This window comes from Esox lucius, chromosome 7 (assembly GCF_011004845.1).
Source record: "Esox lucius isolate fEsoLuc1 chromosome 7, fEsoLuc1.pri, whole genome shotgun sequence".
Classification (NCBI taxonomy): domain Eukaryota; kingdom Metazoa; phylum Chordata; class Actinopteri; order Esociformes; family Esocidae; genus Esox; species Esox lucius.
In genome coordinates this window covers 53,971-73,961 of record NC_047575.1, presented here as the reverse complement: position 1 = coordinate 73,961, position 19,991 = coordinate 53,971, and positions in this window count along the sequence as shown.

Below are 19,991 nucleotides of genomic sequence, written 5' to 3'. Positions count from 1 at the left end.
TGGGTTAGTTGTTTCATGCGTTCGTTTCATAATGTATTTCGGAAGTAACGATAAGCCTATGGAAATATAATTTTGGACCTTGTCATAGTCACCATCTGATCCTGCTAAAATTCAGTACAGAATGACATGACCATGATCTACATTGACACCTGCAGAAACTGATGACAATGTTTGATCTATAAGACCACATTATGTTGAAATGTCAAATACAGCTACCTACAGTTGGGGGAATAAGTATTTGATACACTGCCAATTTTGCAGGTTTTCCTACTTACAAAGCATGTAGAGGTCTGTAATTTTTATCATAGGTAAAAAAATCCAAAATCCAGAAAATCAGATTGTATGATTTGTAAATAATTAATTTGCATTTTATTGCATGACATAAGTATTTGATCACCTACCAACCAGTAAAAATTCCGTCTCTCACAGACCTGTTAAGAAGCCCTCCTGTTCTCCACTCATTACCTGTATTAACTGCACCTGTTTGAACTTGTTACCTGTATAACAGACCTGTCCACACACTCAATCAAACAGACTCCAAACTCTCCATATTGGCCAGAGAGCTGTGTAAGGACATCTGGGATAAAATTGTAGACCTTCACAAGGTTGGGATGGGCTACAGAACAATAGGCAAGCAGCTTGGTGAGAAAGCAACAACTGTTGGCGCAATTATTAGAAAATGAAAGAAGTTCAAGATGACCGTCAATCTCCGTCGGTCTGGGGCTCCATGCAAGATCTCACCTCGTGGGGCATCAATGATCATGAGGAAGTTGATCAGCCCAGAACTACATGGCAGGACCTGGTCAATGACCTGAAGAGAGCTGGGACCACAGTCTCAAAGAAAACCATTAGTAACACACTACGCCGTCATGGATTAAAATCCTGCTGCGCATGCAAGGTCCCCCTGCTCAAGCCAGTGCATGTCCAGGACCATCTGAAGTTTGACATTGACCATCTGGATGATCCAGAGGAGGAATGGAAGAAGCTCATGTGGTCTGATGGACAAAAATATAGCTTTTTGGTCTAAACTCCACTCGCCATGTTTGGAAGAAGAAGAAGGATGAGTACAACCCCAAGAACATCATCCCAACAGTGAGGCATGGAGGTGGAAACATTCTTTGGGGATGCTTTTCTGCAAAGGGGACAGGACGACTGCACCGTATTGAGGGGAGGATGCATGGGGCCATGTATCGCGAGATCTTGGCCAACAACCTCCTTCCCTCAGTAAGAGCATTGAAGATGGGTTGTGGCTGGGTCTTCTTCCAGCATGACAACGACCCGAAACACACAGCCAGGGCAACTAAGGAGTGGTTCTGTAAGAAGCATCTCAAGGTCCTGGAGTGGCCTAGCCAGTCTCCAGACCTGAACCCAATAGAAAATCTTTGGAGGGAACTGAGAGTCCGTATTGCCCAACGACTGCCCCGAAACCTGAAGGATCTGGAGAAGGTCTGTATGGAGGAGTGGGCCAAAATCCCTGCTGCAGTGTGTGCAAACCTGGTCAAGAACTACAGGAAATGTATGATCTCTGTAATTGCAAACAAATGTTTCTGTACCAAATATTAAGTTCTGCTTTTCTGATGTATCAAATACTTATTGTACTGGCTCCGAGATTCCACTTGCAACAGAAGATTACGCGACAACAGCCAAACCTCCATGCCAACAGTGTTGCAACACTTGTCCGCCCCTTGCCGCATGCGTCCACCAGCCTCCTCCAGCGCGGCATGGGCATCCCGCCATAACCGCCGACAGCGACTGATGTTGGCCTGCACTGAAGGGACGGACACCTCTCTCTCCTGTTCCGGGAACAATGGAGGTTGATGACCATACACCAGAAGGAACGGCGACCTACCCGTAGCAGAACTGGGGAGCGAGTTGTGGGCATACTCCACCCACGGCAGCTGAGAAGACCAAGCACCTGGGTTGCGGGCTGAAACACACCGAAGTGCGGCCTCCAGGCTCTGGTTGGCGCTTTCCATTTGACCATTACTTTGCTGGTGGTATTCCGATGGGAGACTGACGGAGGCCCCCAACGACTCACAAAAGGCCTTCCAAACAGCAGATGAAAACTGGGGACCCCTGTCAGACACCACATCCACAGGAATGCCATGAATACAGAAGACGTTGAATCATGAGGTCCGCCGTCTCCGTAGCTGATTTTGTCAGAGGGATAAAGTGAACAGCCTTGGAAAAGCGATCTACGACAGTCAATACCACAGTGTTACCCTCCGAAAGAGGTAGTCCGGTCACAAAGTCCACTGCAATATGCGACCAGGGTCTGCTGGGCACCGGGAGAGGATGAAGCAGGCCCACTGGAGGACGATGGGAGGCTTTGCCATGAGCACAGACTGGGCAAGCTGCCACAAAAGGCTTGGTATTCGCCGACATAGTGGGCCACCAGAATCGATGTTTGAGAAAAGAAAGGGTCCTATGAAAACCCGGATGACAGGTAAGTCTGGATTCGTGGCCCCACTGCAGGACACAGGATCGGACAGCGTCTGGAACAAATAATCAGGAAAACTCTCGGGACTAGGCTGAGTCAAGAGAGCCTCCCTGACAGCAGTTCCAACATCCCACGTGGCTGCACCCACCACACAGGCCGACGGCAACACCGTCCCAATCTCCGGACTGGTTTCGGTGGTTTGAAACTGGCGAGACAGGGAATCAGGCTTGGTATTCTTAGAACCTGGTCTGTAAGTCTGGGTGAAGTCAAACCTGCCTAAAAACAAAGACCAACGTGCCTGGCGGGAGTTCAACCTTTTTGCCGTTCTCAGGTATGCAAAATGATCCGTAAATACCACAAATGGATGAAACGATCCTTCAAACCAGTGTCTCCATTCCTGCAGCGCCATCACCACAGCCAGCAGTTCACGGTCTCCTACATCATAATTCCTCTCCGTCGGGGACAGTCTTCTGGAGAAGCAAGCGCACGGACGTAGTTTACCTTCAGACTGGTTTCTTTGAGACAGAACAGCTCCCACACCAGAGTCGGATGCATCGACCTCCACGATGAAGGGGAACTCTGGATTGGGATGAGCCAACACAGGAGCCGATGAGAAGAGCCGCTTGAGGTTGGAAAAGGCCTCATCTGCCACAGAACTCCACAGGAAAGGCTTGGCCGGAGACGTGAGACTGGTGAGAGGTGCTGCTACTTTACTGTAGTTCCTGATAAACCTACGATAAAAGTTGGCAAAACCTAAAAACCGCTGGAGTTGTTTGCGGGAGGTAGGTATAGGCCAATCGGTTACCGCCTTTATTTTACTGTCGTCCGGTTTGAGTTCTCCCTGCTGAATGGTGAAACTCGCATTTCTCTGCCTTAACGTTGGTTCTCCAGTAGACGTTGTAACACCAGCCTGACATGTCTCACATGATCCTCCAGGTTCTGGGATTTCTTTTTTAATATAATCCAGGTATACATAGATGAACTGATTAAGCATGTCTTGCAGAACATCATTCACCAGAGCCTGGAAAACAGCAGGAGCGTTGGTTAATCCGAACAGCATCACTAGACACTTGAAGTGACCGAGAGGAGTGTTGAAAGCGGTTTTCCACTCGTCGCCTGCTTTGATGCGGATGAGATGATAAGCATTACGTAAGTCCAGTTTGCTAAATACTGTAGCGTTGCACAGGGGTTCAATCACAGAATCCATTAGCGGTAGTGAGTATGTATTTCTTACTGTGATGTTGTTTAATCCTCTGTAGTTGATACAGGGTCGGAGGGTGGAATCCTTCTTCACAAAAAAAAATCCCGCTCCCACCGGAGCAGACGAACGGCGAATCAGGCCGGCAGCCAGGGACTCTGAAATGTAGTTCTCCATAGCTTCTCTCTCAGGTCTGGATAGTTTAAACAACCGACTAGCTGGCAATGTGGCACCATGCAACAGTTCAATAGCGCAATCATAAGGACGGTGGGATGGCAGAGAGAGAGCTTTTTATTTATTGAAAACCTCACCTAAATCATGATAGACAGGAGGGATAAGAGTCAAATCGGGGGGACTACAGTGATGTACGCTTCTTTCACAGTGAGGTGCTTTGGCCGAACGAAGACACCGAGACATGCAAAAATTTACTCCAACTAGCAATCTTGCAAGTAGACCAGTCAACATGAGGGTTATGGAGTTTTAACCATGTATGGCCTAGAACTATAGGTACATTGGGTGATGAGATAACAAGAAGCTGTATTACCTCTCGATGGTTGCCTGAGAACAGTACGGTTATTGGAGCAGTTATCCGGGCTAAATGGCGTCCATCCAGGGCATTAACCTCTCTGGGAATCCTCCGTGTCTCGGTAGCGATGCCTGCTGTGCTCACCAGGGTCTCATCAATTAAATTGTCATCCGCTCCTGAATCCACCAGAGCTTGCAGAGTAATGGGGCCCTCAGGACGGATGATGGTGGCCTCCAACTCCATGCGGTCCTTTGTGGAGGGAGAGTTGACTGCTTGACTCACCAGTAACCCTCCTTTTACTGGTGAGCTTAGCAGTTTAATGACGGGCAGGAGTCACGGATGTGCCCCGCAGCTCCACAATATAAGCACAATCTTTCTCGGAATCGCCGGGTGCGTTCGGCTACTGACAGTTTCGTTCTCCCCAACTGCATGGGTTCACTCATGTCCTCGGCCTGCTTGGAACCGTGAGAGGAAAAGGAGGGATTAATGCGGGGAGATTCCCGAACAGGGCTAGAACGAGGTTGTGAGTCCCTCGATGGTCTAGTTTTATTGCTGTCTTTGTCTTGTCTGTGTTCTCTCAAACTGTTGTCGATGCGAACGGCTAATGAGATAATGTCATCAAGCTCCCCTGTTTCTGTGCGGAGTGCCACCTGACTTCTTATCTCATCAGATAAACCCAGAATAAGACTGCAGTGCTGGTTGTCCTCACCCACTCTTGGTAGCTAATATACGAAAACCCACAGAGTATTCTGCCACCGAATTACTGCCTTGTGTAATGGAAAACAGTCTACTACCAGCCTCTCTGCAGGAGGAGGGGTTTTGACGGTTGTAGGGGGCAGGACAGGACACATCTTCCGGTTAGATCTATCCATTACATGACCCCGCATATATTGATGTTATGCAGACACGTAATGTACACGCATTTAGAGAAAACGTAGAGTACCAAGTTAAACCCACAATGTTTCTTACAATTAATGGGAAACAGATTTTTGGTTGATTCTGGAGCAGGATATTCTGTCCTTAGAGCCCAGGAATGGGACCTGCTTCCGAAATTGAGTGGTAGAACTATAACTACGGTAGGGGCTAGTGGAGGACAGACCACTGAGCGATGTACTACCCCTCGGTTGTAGACGACGAGGGCCAGAGTTATCCAAGACATTCATTTCTGTTTTCCAATTGTTAGCTAGGGACTTGATGACACAGTTAGGGATCACACTAGAATGTTCAGACAAAGGCATGCGAATTAAACATACTGTTTTGCAAGCTGTTCAAAATGGTGTGCAGCCTGTTGATTATTGTTATTCATGGGATTTAGAAAAAACAGGGCCTAGAGCTGTTTCACATGAGTTGGTAAATAAGGCGATGAGTAGAGTAGAGAGGGGTTCAGCTATGTTTATGGATATGGGCGACTTCCGTTGCTTGGCGAAGGTTTCAGAAAGTCAGGATGTTGGTTTTGTGAAAGAGTGGTTTGGAGATGGTAAAAGTGATTTTTTGACGGGTGAATATGTATACTGGTCTTCGGAAGGTTTTTGTTCATGGTCTGTGCGAAATGTGAGAGAGGTGTCTCACTTTTTTGATGTGGGGGGGTCGGACCCCCATGTCCCCCTTGCTAAACCTGTGTTTGGCACGTGGGCAAGCTTGGGTCCATGGGTGAGGGGGTGCAATGAAGTAGTGGACTGGGTCCCTTGTCACATGGTGGGAGTGGAATTTTCCATTGCAGCCCAAGCTTATAGAGAAAGGTTTGGGTGCACCGTTTTGGGTAAACGGGAAGTACATCTTGTGCCGCATGACGACTGGGTCCGTCAGGTCTGTGCAGTCCAAGTTAGAGGAAGTTCCACCCTCCTTGTGGTCACAGCATAAATATGATGTTGGGTTAATTAACAATGCACAGCCTCTTGTAGTCACACCTAGAGGACCCCATAGACCATGCCAGGCTCAATACCCACTGAAAGCAGAGGCTATTGAAGGGATAGCTCCCGTATTTAAAGCATTGTTGGAGAAAGGCATAATTGTTCCATGTCCAAACAGCCCCTGTCGCACTCCTATTTTCCCAGTAAAGAAAGACAAAGTTGTTGGACAACCTGTGGCTTGGCGATTTGTACAAGATCTTAAAAAAGTTAACAAGGCTGTATATACGCGTGCAACGATTGTATCTGATCCGTATACAATTATGACCCAAGTCCCGGGCAATAGTAATTTCTTCTCTGTGGTCAACTTAGCCAACGCGTTCTTTAGCATCCCTGTGCACAATGATTCACAATTTTGGAGTCGCATTTGAATTCTCCGGCCAATTGTACACATGGACGAGATTGCCTCAAGGTTATTCTGAATCTCCTGCCGTGTTTGCGTCCATGCTAAAAGATTACTTGGAGGGGTTCCAATTTAAACATGGCAGTACCCTTATCCAATACGTTGATGATCTTCTTGTCTGTTCCCCAGATTAAAATGTGTGTGAAAAAGACACTGTGCTGTTGTTACAGTACTTGGCCTCGCAAGGTCATAAAGCCAGTTTGAATAAATTGCAGTTTGTCCAGAAGGAGGTTATTTTTCTGGGCCATTAACTAAAACCAGAGGGTAAAAATCTCAGTGCAGACAGAATAGAAGCCATTGTTGGCATCCCAAAACCTCTTACTAAAACTCAACTTCTGTCCTTTCTGGGCATGACAGGTTTCTGTAGACAATGGGTTCCTGAATATGCTCGTTTGGTACAGCCCTTGCAGGACATGGGCTATAGCCAGAAGCTTGCATCACATGCTATAGTAGTATGGACTCCTGAGGGAGATGCTTCCTTTACTTCTTTGAAACAGGCCCTGGCTACCTCTCCCACTTTAAGGCTCCCTGATCCAAAAAGAAGTTTTTTCAAGCAGTGTGTGTAAAGGATGGTTATATGTCCTCTGTATTGATGCAGAAACATGGGGATGAGGTGAGGCTAATGGCATACTTCTCTTTTAAACTAGATGCCGTAGCACAAGGCCCTCCCTATTGTCTGAAGGCTGTGGCAGCGGCGCCTGATGCTGTTTTGCGATTACAGCCTCTGGTGTGTTATCAGCCACTCAAGCTACGAGTTCCTCACTCTGTTGCCTCCATTTTGTTAGAAAACAAAACTAGTCATCTGTCAGATGCTAGGTTTCTGCATTACCATAACATTTTACTGTCGTTACTCCATGTCACTGTTGTAAGGAGTCCTGTTTTGAATCCAGCCACTTTCCTCCCCACGGAGGTAGATGGTGAGCCGCACAACTGCCTTTCTGCTATTAATCAACCGTGTACCCCTCGTGATGACTTGTCTGATGAACCTCTACCCAATAGTGACCTTGTTTTTTATGTTGATGGGTCTGCTAGTAAATCTCCTACTTCTTCTGTCAATAATGTAGGTTATGCCATTGTCACTGATCATGATGTGGTTGAGGGTCATAGATTGCCACACCATCTCTCCGCTCAAGCTGCAGAACTGTTTTCTTTCACTCGGGCTTGCATCCTGGCTGAGGGCCAAAGTGTTACCATTTAGACTGACAGTAGATATGCTTCTGGTGTTGTACATGACTTTGGTACATTGTGGAAAATGTGGGGGTTCATTACTTCTTCTGGTACACAGATCCAACATGGCCAACTTATTCGTAATCTGTTAGAAGCTGTCTTATTACCTAAGGAAGTGGCCATTTGTAAATGTGAGGCCCATACCACAGGCAGATATGTTGTTTCTCTTGGTAATCACAGAGTAGATGCAGCTGCCAAAGCTGCTGCTCAGGCCCCCCCTCAATCTGCTCTGCAGATGACCCATCTGACCCCTACGGTCTGTTGTGGAAATTCTTGCACTGATGTATACTTGGTCGCCCTATACATGTATAAATGGGTTACTAGTTAAAGATGCCGAGAGGGATCTGATGTTTGCCTAAGGGACATCCTTGACTGGCACCAACGGATTAGAGGGTTACTCGTAAATCTTTAATGTCTATCTGTGGATTGTCCAGACATTGTGACTCCTCAGAAGTTGAGAAGGATGAGGTGGGGGAGACAGCCCGCCCTTTGGGCACAAACCTATGTGTTGTATTGACAAGACAGATGGGCAACAACGTTTGCCGCGTTTGACGCGTCTCTCTTATTTGCAAATAATTAATGAACTGTTAAATTGTGCCAAGAGAATTTCGTCTCTGTAATTCTTCATTAAAGAGTTCTGATCGATGGAATTGCCATCACACTTTGGGAGCTCATCCTTGGTTACTGATCTTGGGGTCTCCTACTCAAATCTTGGCGGGTTATCCGTGCACGGCCGGTGACTAGGTCCCGGAGCCCAATTCCTCCCCCGCTCGTGGACTGGCTGCAAATAGGCTGAGAGTTAGGGCGCCCAGCTTGAATGATTTTTGGGATTCCTCAGTACAGGTACCCGGGAGGTACGTGCACATTACGGTCAGTGCTTAAAAGGAAACTGTTAACAGTACGGTGGTTGGACCACTGTATAACACACTGGTGTAAGGTATATATTGCGAAAGGGCTGACGAGCTTATCAACGCATGCTGGGTGTGTTGATCGAGGTACCAGGGTGAAAGGTGTTGGCTTGGTAGCCCCATTTGTGTTTGCCCTGGATCTCGCCTCGCTTAGGTTTAATGGGTAGGTGCGGAAGTAAGTCTTTACCGGTCTCTCATCTTTACAATGTGCCGACAAAGATTATGTCTGGTGTTTATGGTGCATGGACATGTGAACAAATGTTTCTGGTGAGTGTTATTAGGTTTTCCGGTGACTGGCGTTTTCATTCGGTGACGGATGCGTGGCCTGCTGGGCATATGGATGTGGTAACGTATGGAAGTTGCAGAACGCGTAATATGAAGTTGTTTTGGAAGGTGTAGGCTACGGTATGTAGAAAGTGGTGACTGGTGGAAGCTTGGAAGGGGTTTATTGATCTGTGTTGCAGCCCTTTTCGTTCAGATTGTCCTCTCTGACCGCCCCCACCCCCCGCGGGGACTCCTTGGAGGTTTGCGTGGTCCCATCCCACCCGGTGACTCTGCACGTTGGAGAACATTTCCCTACAATTGTAGCCAACCCCGCTGGAGGCTGAGATTGCCCCCGATTGGTTTTCGCTCTATGGACCTTTTCGTTGTGAATGCTGGAGGCTGTTTTTGCTCCAGTTTGGAAGTGTTGGGCGTGTCTACGCGGGTCAAGAAAAGGTCCAAAAGTGGGGAGTAATACACACCAGATCCGTAATCTCCGGTGTTTGCAGCGTCTGAGACCAAAAAATACTACAGACCCGGGGTTGAGGAGGAGACAATGCTAACCGCTACGTTTAAATTTATGAAGCAACCACTAGACATTCGACTGGACATTGGATTTGGGAAGATACCAGTGAGAATCAAGACAACGGCTGTTTAGACGTATTGTTCCCGCAAGAATAGAGACAGTTTCGGCTGCCTCTTTGGCCTCGCCGCGGGCGATCCAACGGGAACACGCAGGAACGTTGAACTGCCTGGGGGTGGTGCTGACGGTCAGAGGAGAGACGGACCAGAGGGTGCATCAACCGGTGAGTTCATTCCTTAACCTTTTCACGCGTGAGTTTTAAATATTCCTTACCGACACCCCAGCGTGAGTTTTTATGCGCGTGACTTCAGTACTCTCTCCAGCATTTTAACTCACGCCAGCATTTGAACAGTCACCTTGCACATTGCATTGCAAGTGTTGAAGTATATCACTTCCCCGAGTTGGTTTGATGGATAGGGGAATAAAACACCAGGAGTCAGGTCAATTATTATCGTACCGTATATTCAGTTTATTACAAAAGCTTTGGAGACAAGGGTCGCCGCACAATGTCTAAAGATCAACAGTCAAAACATAATTTTATACTTCCACTACACCCAAAAGATAGAGGCGTTAAGTTACAAAGCAAGTGTGCCATTGGCCCAATCCCAGTTCTATTCCTTATAAGGATAACTACAAGTATCCCCTTGCCCCCCTTGTGGTTTCTGTGTTGTCTGTCCGACTATGTGTGTGTGTCTCTAACCTGTGTCCTGTTTCTCAATAGACAGACATACTAAATCTTTCTCTCCCCGGCAACCGCTTGAACAGGGTGTCCTGTTCTCCTACTTGCACCTTCCGTTTTAGCTCATATTACAAACAATTAATATTTTGCTTCATTGCTTACAACAGCTTACAAAAGTTCACTAACTTATACAATCAATACATCTACAATTCCCCCTTTTGATCTCCCCAGAGAGATCACCCCTATTCGCCAAGCTCCAGTTCTCCCGGGTCATGCTGCTCCAGTAGAGGTATCAGCATCCCTGGTGGCGGTCCTGGAGCCTTCTCAATGGCTGTAGAGATCACTCTCATGGCAAGCCCTCTTATGCATGGGATACAACAACACCCACAAGTAACCATTATAGCACCAAAAGTAGCAAGCGATAAAAGAACAGACATTATCAAACCTTTCCACTGGCCGAACATCGAGGTCATCCATTCCTCCAGCGGATTATCTATCCCAGAATGCTCGTATGCGACCCCTTGACATAGTCCAATTCAATCCCCCAAATTTCCTCAAACAGGTGTCCTCAGGTGGGGTCGCGAACCTCTTCGCTGGGGGAATGAAGACCCAATGCCAACCTGGGAAACCTGTAACAACATACAACACACATCATTATTCCACCAATGTCCATATACCATTTCACTCTACTATCATCTCCCCAGACCTTTCTCTGTAACCCTGTCATCTTGGTACGAGTGGTAGGAGCCACACAGTGTCCTATACCCCCTTTTGTTACAGTATTCTCCGGTTCTTTCCCCTAAGAGTCTATTCCCCTGGCGCCGTCCTTTGTCTCCTTCACTCGCTCGTAGTCCCGCCGTGTCCTGGGGTCCGCTCCTGGCACCAGTCCGGCTGGTGTTGGTCCTCCTTCCGTCCACACTGGGGAAAGCTCCTCCTTCCCGGTTTGGATGAGGTCTGTCAGCGACCTCCCTGGCTCCTGCACTGGTGTACACTGGCTCCAATGGTACCACGTCTCTCCTTTGTCCCTCAGGCGGACCGCAAGGCTCGTTCTCTCCACCACCTGATGAGGACCCGTCCACCTTGGCTCCGACCACTTTCGCTTGATGACCTTCAGCAACACAGGTTCTGGTCCAGCGGGTGTAGGTCCCTCCGTTCTCCGACTCTGTTGGTGAATTCTGAAACGAGAGCTCGCAATTCATCAAAATACACTCTGTGATCTTTGGGCCACTTTTCCCCTTCCGGGACCGCAGGCCCCGCGGCTGGTCCTGGAAACTGTCTCCCCGTCAGCAGCTCGTATGGGGTGAACCCAGTGGTCTGATTTAACGAGCATCGAATCGTCATGAGTGCCAGTGGCAGTGCATCCACCCAGTTCAATTTAGTCTGTGCACATATCTTAGCCAACTTGTTTTTTAAGTTTTAGTTCATCCTTTCTAGCTTTCCCTGGGACTGTGGATGGTACACAGTGCCAAAAGCATGTTTTAGGCCCAATAAGCTCTCTACCTTCTGTAAATCACTGTTCTTAAAGTGAGTCCCATTGTCTGACCTATTTTTCTCTGGGAAGCCGTGTCTGGGAATGTACTGGTTCACTAAACACTTGATCACTGTCTGACTGTCCTCCCTTCTTGCCGGCCAGGCTTCTGGCCACCCTGTGAACATGTCCACACACACTAACATGTAGCGGCACCCCTGTACAGTTTCCCCCATGTCCGTGTAGTCCATCACTATCTCTTGTCCAGGTCTCGTCGTCATGGGGAATGCCCCCATCTCAGGTTTGATCGTCGGTTTTGGGTTGTGGTGAGTGCATGGTGCATGTAGTTTCACTACCGCAAACGCCGCCCTCAGCCCGTCTTGTTCGTGTCTGAAACAGCACCCATCAGTGAAGAAGTCCTCTGCCCCTGGGAGGGGTTCTGCCTCCAGATCGGTTCGTGTCTTACTCTCCCTGACTACCTCTTGCGCACACTTATGTGGTAGCCCCGTCCCCATTCGGTCTGCCATATTTATCCCTTCATGTGTGAAAGTCCAATTTGGAGCCCCGAGAATTTTGCTTAGGTGTTGTTGCCTGAGGGAAGTCATAGTGAACATCTGTGAATTTACATACGCCACTACACTGTGTGTTGTGAGTATCTGAAGTAGATGCCCCGTCACTATGTGTGCGCATTTTTGAATGAGTCTCGCTACCCCCGCTGCATGCTGTGTGCAGGTGGGATGCCTTTTTTCGGTTTTGTCAAATCCTACGCTTATGTACATGAGGATGTTCCTATCTCCCCCTTTTTTCTGAAACAGGACCCCGTTCATGACTTGTCCTGTTTCAGAAACATCTAGAAAAAAGGGTTTTGTGTAGTCAGGTATGGCCAGATCAGCTGCGGCGGCTAGTTTTTGTTTCAGCAAAATGAAGGCCTGGTCGGCCGGGCAAGTCCAATTGAGAGTGGCTTTACGCAATCCCTGCTCCTTAAGTAGCGCTCTAAGTGGCTCTGTGAGCCCTGAATAGTTTGGGATGTAATTGCGGCTGTACCCCGTGAGCCCCAGGAATGATAGCATTTCCTGAACAGTAGTGGGTTTAGGATGGTGGAGGATGGTTGTGCGGTGAGCTGGGGAAAGTCCCGCTCCTTTCTGCAAGATTTCTGCGCGAACCCCTGTGGTAGTCTCGTGTATCGCCATTGCCGACCCCTATGTGTGAAAGAAAAAATATCACGAAGTTCCTCTGCTAGTGGGAGCGTTAGCCAGGTCAATGCAGGTGAACCATTTTTGATCAGGGGTCAAATTAGTGAGTGCTACATACGGGTTAGGTACCGGTATAGTGGGTGTGAGTAAAATGTTGTTAATAGCTCTGAGGTCATGGGCCATACGGTATTTCTTGTCCCTTTCTTTTCTACCGGGAGGATAGGCGTGTTCCACACGGAACCTGACTCCTCCAACACCCCTGTGGGCCACAAACCATTCAATGTCACATCCAACCCTTCCTCTGACTCTGGTTTGTGTGGGTATTGGGGCAGCCATATGGGCTCTCCCGGGCTGATTTTAAAGGTGACTGGTGGGCAATCGGTGAGCCCCACGTCCGTGGGGCCCTTGGACCACAGTGAGTCCGGTAACTCATTAAGTCTGGCTGTGGCTACAGGGTGATCCATCTTTTCCCTCCCATGATCCCGAGTTATCTCCCTTCGCTCTAAATATACCCAATCCGTCCCTGGTGCCTCTAACCGATACGTCTTACAGCTGGGTGAGTACCATACGTTTGGGGCCTGAGTGAGTGTCCAATCAGTGCATTCGACTGCCCTTTTAACCATGGGCCCTAGGTCTTTTGCTTGGTGTTTAGGATGCAGGGCCAGTGACACATGCGGGACGGACTCCTCCACCATCATGTACCACTGATCCTGCTCTTCTGTCAACTGTACATCTGCCGCTATCCCTTCAGGGCCTACATATATGAATTTAGACCCGACCTGCCACGTGTCCCCACACACTACATCCCCAAACCCCTCTCTATACACCTCATCGCCCTGCCGATCATAAAATAGGGTTACATGTGGGGGGTCTGGCGGAGGAAAGTACGGCTCGAGGAGGGAGATCCACGGCCTCCACTTGAAGTACTGGGACAAAATACCCTGTTTGTCCGGCTTTTCTGGTATCAATAGTCCCCAGTATATCTCTGCTATTTCACCCTTCACCGGTTGTACCAGGTACTGCCCTTTGCGTGTGGTTTCAGGTCCGCACACCGCCGACGTCCCGTCTGGTAACGTGACAGTTAGTCCGTCTGGAGAACACAAGATATTAGCCCCCAGTTTTATCAACAAGTCTCTCCCCAAAAAGTTCACTGCTGTGTTTGCCGACACCACATACGGATGGCTGAGGGCCTGCTTACCCAGTAAGAGGAAATGTCACTGGCAAAGTCTGTCCCACCCCTTCAAACCCCACAACCTCCACTGTCTTGGAGGATAACAGTCCTGTGGCGGGAGGGGCGGTGATGGTGGAAAAAGTGGCACCTGTGTCAACCAGAAAGGGGAAGTCCTTCCCGTCGACATTCGTCATTCCTGGTCCCAACCTCCATCATAAGAGAGTGGGTACTGGCCAGGTGCACTAGGTGGTGGGACGGCGTGTGGGTTGGGAACTGGAGCTGCCCCTTGGTTTGGGTATCCTCTGCCCCTTACAGCGTTCTGTGGGCACTTTCTGGACCAGTGGTTCGGGTCACCACACGTAAAGCAGGCTCCGTATGGGACTTGGGCTCCTGGAGCCCCTCTGCCTCTACCCCATCCCCTCCCCCTACCAAAACCTCCCCTTGGAGTCCCTGGTCGATAGGGCGCGGTGAATCCCCTCCGGCCACCGTGAGGTTGGGGTGCCCATGTGGGAACAGGGTATAAGACGGGTGTATCAGGTTCTCTCGAGCCTAGGGCTGCCATCTGTCTGTGTCTCTTTCTCCCTTCATTCACTCTCGCTTTTGCCTCGCCCAGCTGTAAGCGCAACAGTTTCTCTTTCAGTTCCTCTATCTGTTTCTCTTTTTCTGACTCCTCGTCCTTAGCTCTCTGCAAATGATGTACTACATGCCTTTCCCACACATGTGACTCGCTCCCCGGCAAATCTGGGTTGGCCATCAATGCCTCTTTTATTTTCTCAGGAAGTCCCTCTAAGACCGCCCTTCTAAACCACTCCTGCTGCAGACCTCCCTTCCCCGGGTGGTGCCCTGTGTGTTTGGCCCATGTTTCTTTACATGCTTCTAAATACTGTCTAGGGTGTTGGTCTTTTTCCCAAGGTAACTTGGGTACTGGGGTGCCAGCGGGCAAGGGAAATCGCTTCCCCTGCTTGTGACCGCGAAAACATTTTATTTTTAGTCCTTTGAACCGACTCTAATGCGTCATGGTGTAGTTTTTGTTCTGGTGGGGGCGAACGCGGCAAAGGGTCTACATCTACGTCTCCCTTGCCCCAATCTCCACAGTTTGATTCGGTGTCTGAGTCAGTCCGTCTCCCTACTGCTTTCCCCGTGAGTAACACCTGTCCTCTATGTGAATTTCCTTTTTTCTGCTTATTTTTTGTCTTTCTCACTGTGTCACTATCGTCCGACCCCGACATTGTGTCCTCACCTAACCTCCTTTAGCACTGCCTGACCTTTTCTTCCTGGTTCCTTTAACCTCACTCTGTTTTTTCACATTCCTATTTTGTTAGCTTTTTCACTCTTCTCCTCATACCTCCCATACTCTCTCTCTGCCCTTGCCTTAAATGTTTTCACTTCCTCCTCAGTGTCTGTCTCGCTCTCTGACTCTGCCTTCCTACTCAACTTTCTCTTATCTTGCTTTCCTGTGAATTGAGGTACGGGCTCGCTGTTCTGTGGGTCTAAACACAATGTCCCTCCTTCTAAGCGTAACACTGGATACAGTGGTACAAGCGGTGCACTAGGCGACACCGGGTCATCTTCATATGCTGGGGGTTCTATCTCTTATCCCTTTTTCTCCTCCTTAATTTTCTGCTCCTTTTTCTTTTTGTTCAAATGTTCTACACCCTGACACCACACTGCTAATTTACACCATTCTTTTCTGTGCTTTTCCCATTCCTTCTCCTGATCTCTATATCTCCCTCTCTTGACCAAATTTGCTGTTTCTTTTTTGTCCCTAACTCTATCTTGATTTTTGGCACAATCCTTCTCTTTATTCCACAAAATAACATGTAATGGTCTCCTTTCCTCCATCCTTAATCCTGCCTCACTCACCACTTGTCCCAATTTATCTTCTATCTCTTCCTTTTCTTTCTGAATTGGGTCCTGTGATGGCAATTTCTAAAGTCCAAATAGTTCTATGAAAATGGTAGGTAAGACAGGAGAAATCAATTGCGCAATAAACAGTTTTAATTTTACTTGCAAGGAAAAAGTATACAGGTTTCAAGGTAACAGTGGATAGTCTCTAAATAAAAACATCATTTCGACAGACACATTCCCTTTGTTCCATCACACAAGTCAAATGCTATCTTCCCCCACCTTATCCTTTCTGCCACAATGTTTACTGTTGTGTTTACCCAAAGGGGCCAACTGACCTTACTGCCCCCTGTTGTATCTTCTACTATCCTGTCCCAAAACCCATTGATCTGCATCTGGACAGACAATAGATGCCCCCTATGCAAATACCAGATCCCCCACATTCCTCTACCTATCTTAACAGTGGGACTCAGTCCTTTACTCAGTGAGAATACATTGTATAAAGAAATTTCCACAACAATCCATCCTCTTGATACCATGTCAAACCTTGGTATCAAACCTTAAACAGTTCACTTATTAGGATGTAGACTGCAACAAAACAGTACTCTTTAACAACATGACCCAGTCAATATCATTACCCTTAATGATTAGAGAACTGAACAAATCTGAAATGCCTGAATCCTCCTTTACATTCTTCTAGATCATTACCTTCCGTACAAAATCTAAGATCACACATTGTCATCATACAAAATCATAACATTGTACAGCAAAACTTTTATGTTAAAATCATCATAAACACCTATCACTTAAAGCATCCTTCAATTTATCACTGTTACAAAGTCCCCTCATGCCAATTGCTCGATTCACTGAAAAGTCCTCTCCATGGTTCCATTTGGATGTACTTCCAAAGTCATCACAAATGTTCTGCTCCTGGACCATTACCATATGGACCAAATCCAATGTTAGCCCCACTCTGCCGGTCAGGAATGGCTGACGGGGAATAACAGTCCTTATCTGGCGGCATCATTTGTGCTGCCACATCCGCCCAACCATATGCCTGCCAGTCTGCTACTGAAAATGGGTTAGGGGTTAACATAGGAGACCGTGAAGATGTTGGTATGTGTTGGCAAATCCAACAATTAGTCATGTTCTTGTGTTTTGCACAGTCAACCATTATCCTCTCTTTACTCTACCTGGTTCAGAACGACGTGGTGCAGGAGTAGGAACTACCGTAGTACGTGCAACTGTTAAGGGACATATCATAGCGGGTCTACCTTTAGGGAAGTCGGGTGATCTGCAAGTGGTGGCATCCCCATTGGTACTGAAACATCAGTAATCCTGGATTACTCCTAGAGGTTTGGAAATGTTAGCAGTACAATAAACATCATCATAACATCTCCACCTATTCACATGGTTGGAAAAATGGTGTGAAGGGAACATAGAGTTCCCTCCTGTATTCAGGTGAGTCCAATACCACTCATTATCCTTCAATACTGGGCTTGTCAGCACATAGCAATCCCCATACGGGGGCAGCTCATCATGTCACAAGAGATTAACAAAGTCTGTTCGAAATCAGACCCTGTCTATATCCGTGGTTCGGGCCTCTTCTCATGGTGTACAAATGCCTCTTTCCTTGCTTCATTAGGTGTCATATTTACAATCTGTCCATGATCATCACAGTGCGCATTAAAAATCCACACTATCGGTATGACAATGATAATACTTAAAAATCAGGTGCATCTCATTCCTCCAGACCTCCTGAAGGAGTTCCATGGTTCTTGTCTCTCCGGCTCCATGGTCGCAGGCTGTGTTGGAGTTGATAGTTACTAGCACCACAACCCACGCCACCCTTAGGTAACTTCAATTTACCTATTCTTTCGCCGTATCTTCTAATCATGGAGCCTTCTTACAGTGTGTGGTGTTCAGCAACTTTGACCGCAGACTGAGTGACCAGTTGAACTTGGTATGGACTCAACCAGCGTGGCTTGCTCCAGTGCTTTCTCTTGCAGTCCTTGATGACTACCCAGTCTCCAGGCTCAATGTTGTACAGCAGGCCTTCAATGGGAGTTGGTAGACAGCTTTCACACTCCTGTTGCGTGTCGTCGACCCCAGGTTCCTCACTCAGCAGTGCCTCCATCCTCTTGACCGGAGGTTACCTCAGCCACCTCACAGTTGTCCTTTTAAGCCAAGCTCAGTCTCTCTCTGGGCTCCAACAAGTCCTCTCTTGTCGAATCGCTTTCAAGTGTCCTGTATCTGAATGTGATTAATTGCAACTGCACAGTACATCATTAGCTTGTTGCATCTCGCTGATACATTAGAGTCACACACAATCAAACACTCAAACCCTATATTTCCAATATTTCTCTACTTCTTTTCTCCAAATAGATTAGAACAGTTGAAATCAATAACAGTATCGTTAAAACATTAACATCTCTGGTGCTTCTGTTCTGCTAGTGTAGCAAAATAACAATTCCACTCTTTTCTATAGTTGGTTTAACAACCAACACGAAGAACAGAAGAACACAATTTCACATATCTCATTACTGTTCCAAAAACTCATCAGTTAATATAGTTTGCTTACATTGAAGTATCACTCTCTAAGAGCAGTTCATGAACAATCCTCAGTTCATCTATATAATTTACATCTGATTGTGTTGTATCGGAACTACAATCAAATTCACCATTGTTCCACATAAAGGATCAAATACCTTAATTCAAATCAAACATTTCACACCATCTTGAAGGTCAGCTAACATAACTGTTATTTAGCCTAATTTCTCTACAAGATGAGTGTGAATGTCTCCAAATCTCTTCTTATTATCCTAGCACATCAAACACACTCTGAAATCCTGTCATAAATCATGACCCCCCTTTTACGCCTTCATCACCTCAGGGCTCTCCCTGGAGTGGGGGGTGGTCTACTGACCTAAGAACAGACCTTGGCCTTATCAATAAGGGACACTGGTGTTATCTTGAGAAACAACCCAGGCATTGACAATAGTAAAACAACCTTTTTTCTCTTCATTCACCTCAAAGAAACCTGTTAACCATTAACTTTACCATGATTGCCTACTAGGACAGAACTTAAATTAGAATTAGAATACCCAATTTTGATAATGTCTGTTTCTCTTCTAAAGAGTCCAAACAAGTTAAAATCCATCGCAAACTTTTTTTTTTCCAGTGAGTGGAGTGGTACAGTGGGTCTGTACCTCTCTTTATGCAATTTTAGACTGTGTAAGAATTCTCAACTTGCTTTTCCAGAAATATAACTTGATGCAGAATTATTTTCTCAATATCAATTAAAACATGGCAAAATTTAGTAAACATGTAAGGAATAACAAAATGTGCTCCATGCACGTTTTTACCCACTTATTCCATAATGCATGAGATTAATATGATTACTTCTAATCAAATATTAAACTAACTGAACAGTAACACACCCATCAAATTAGTTATTGCTTAGCTAAACCATTTCAAAATGGCAAGATGTATTCTACTCAACCATAACCATGTTAGATTTCGCATAAAACATACTTTTCAAAAACCCAATTAGACAAACTAGATTATTCACATAACTTCTTTAAGTACCTATTTAATTTGCTTTGAACTCTAAGTTCAACTCTTTTCCACTATAGATAATCATTTCATACAATCCCCCCTTGCTTTCAAGACAGTCAACGGAAATGACTCAAAGTGAAAGCAGAATCATTACTGGACGGACATGAAAAATAAAATTCTAACATGAATTCAATAAAATCAAAAAAACGATTACACCACACGGGTCGCTCGTGTGAAGGAAGCATATTGAAACATCTCCCAAATTAGCATATCAAAATTAGCATTTCCACAGGCAATGGCCAAACTAAGTTGAGACCAACAAACATCATGACTCAATTTACCTCCTAAAGTCTAGGGAATTCACTCAATTTTAGATGTAAGTCTATGTCATTCAAAATAGTGGCGGTCAGCCAAAATCACTACTTTCACGCATATCTCGTGCAAAGACATCGAATTTGTACTATTAGACATCGAATTTGTACTATTACAACAATTAACAATGTTGGATGACTCAAGGTCTCCACCCTTACTACAATTTGATTCGAAATCATAAATTTAAACATTAAAGCAACCAAAAGGAAAACTTACTCAGTTTTCACATAATGTTTTATCATGCCAAAACTG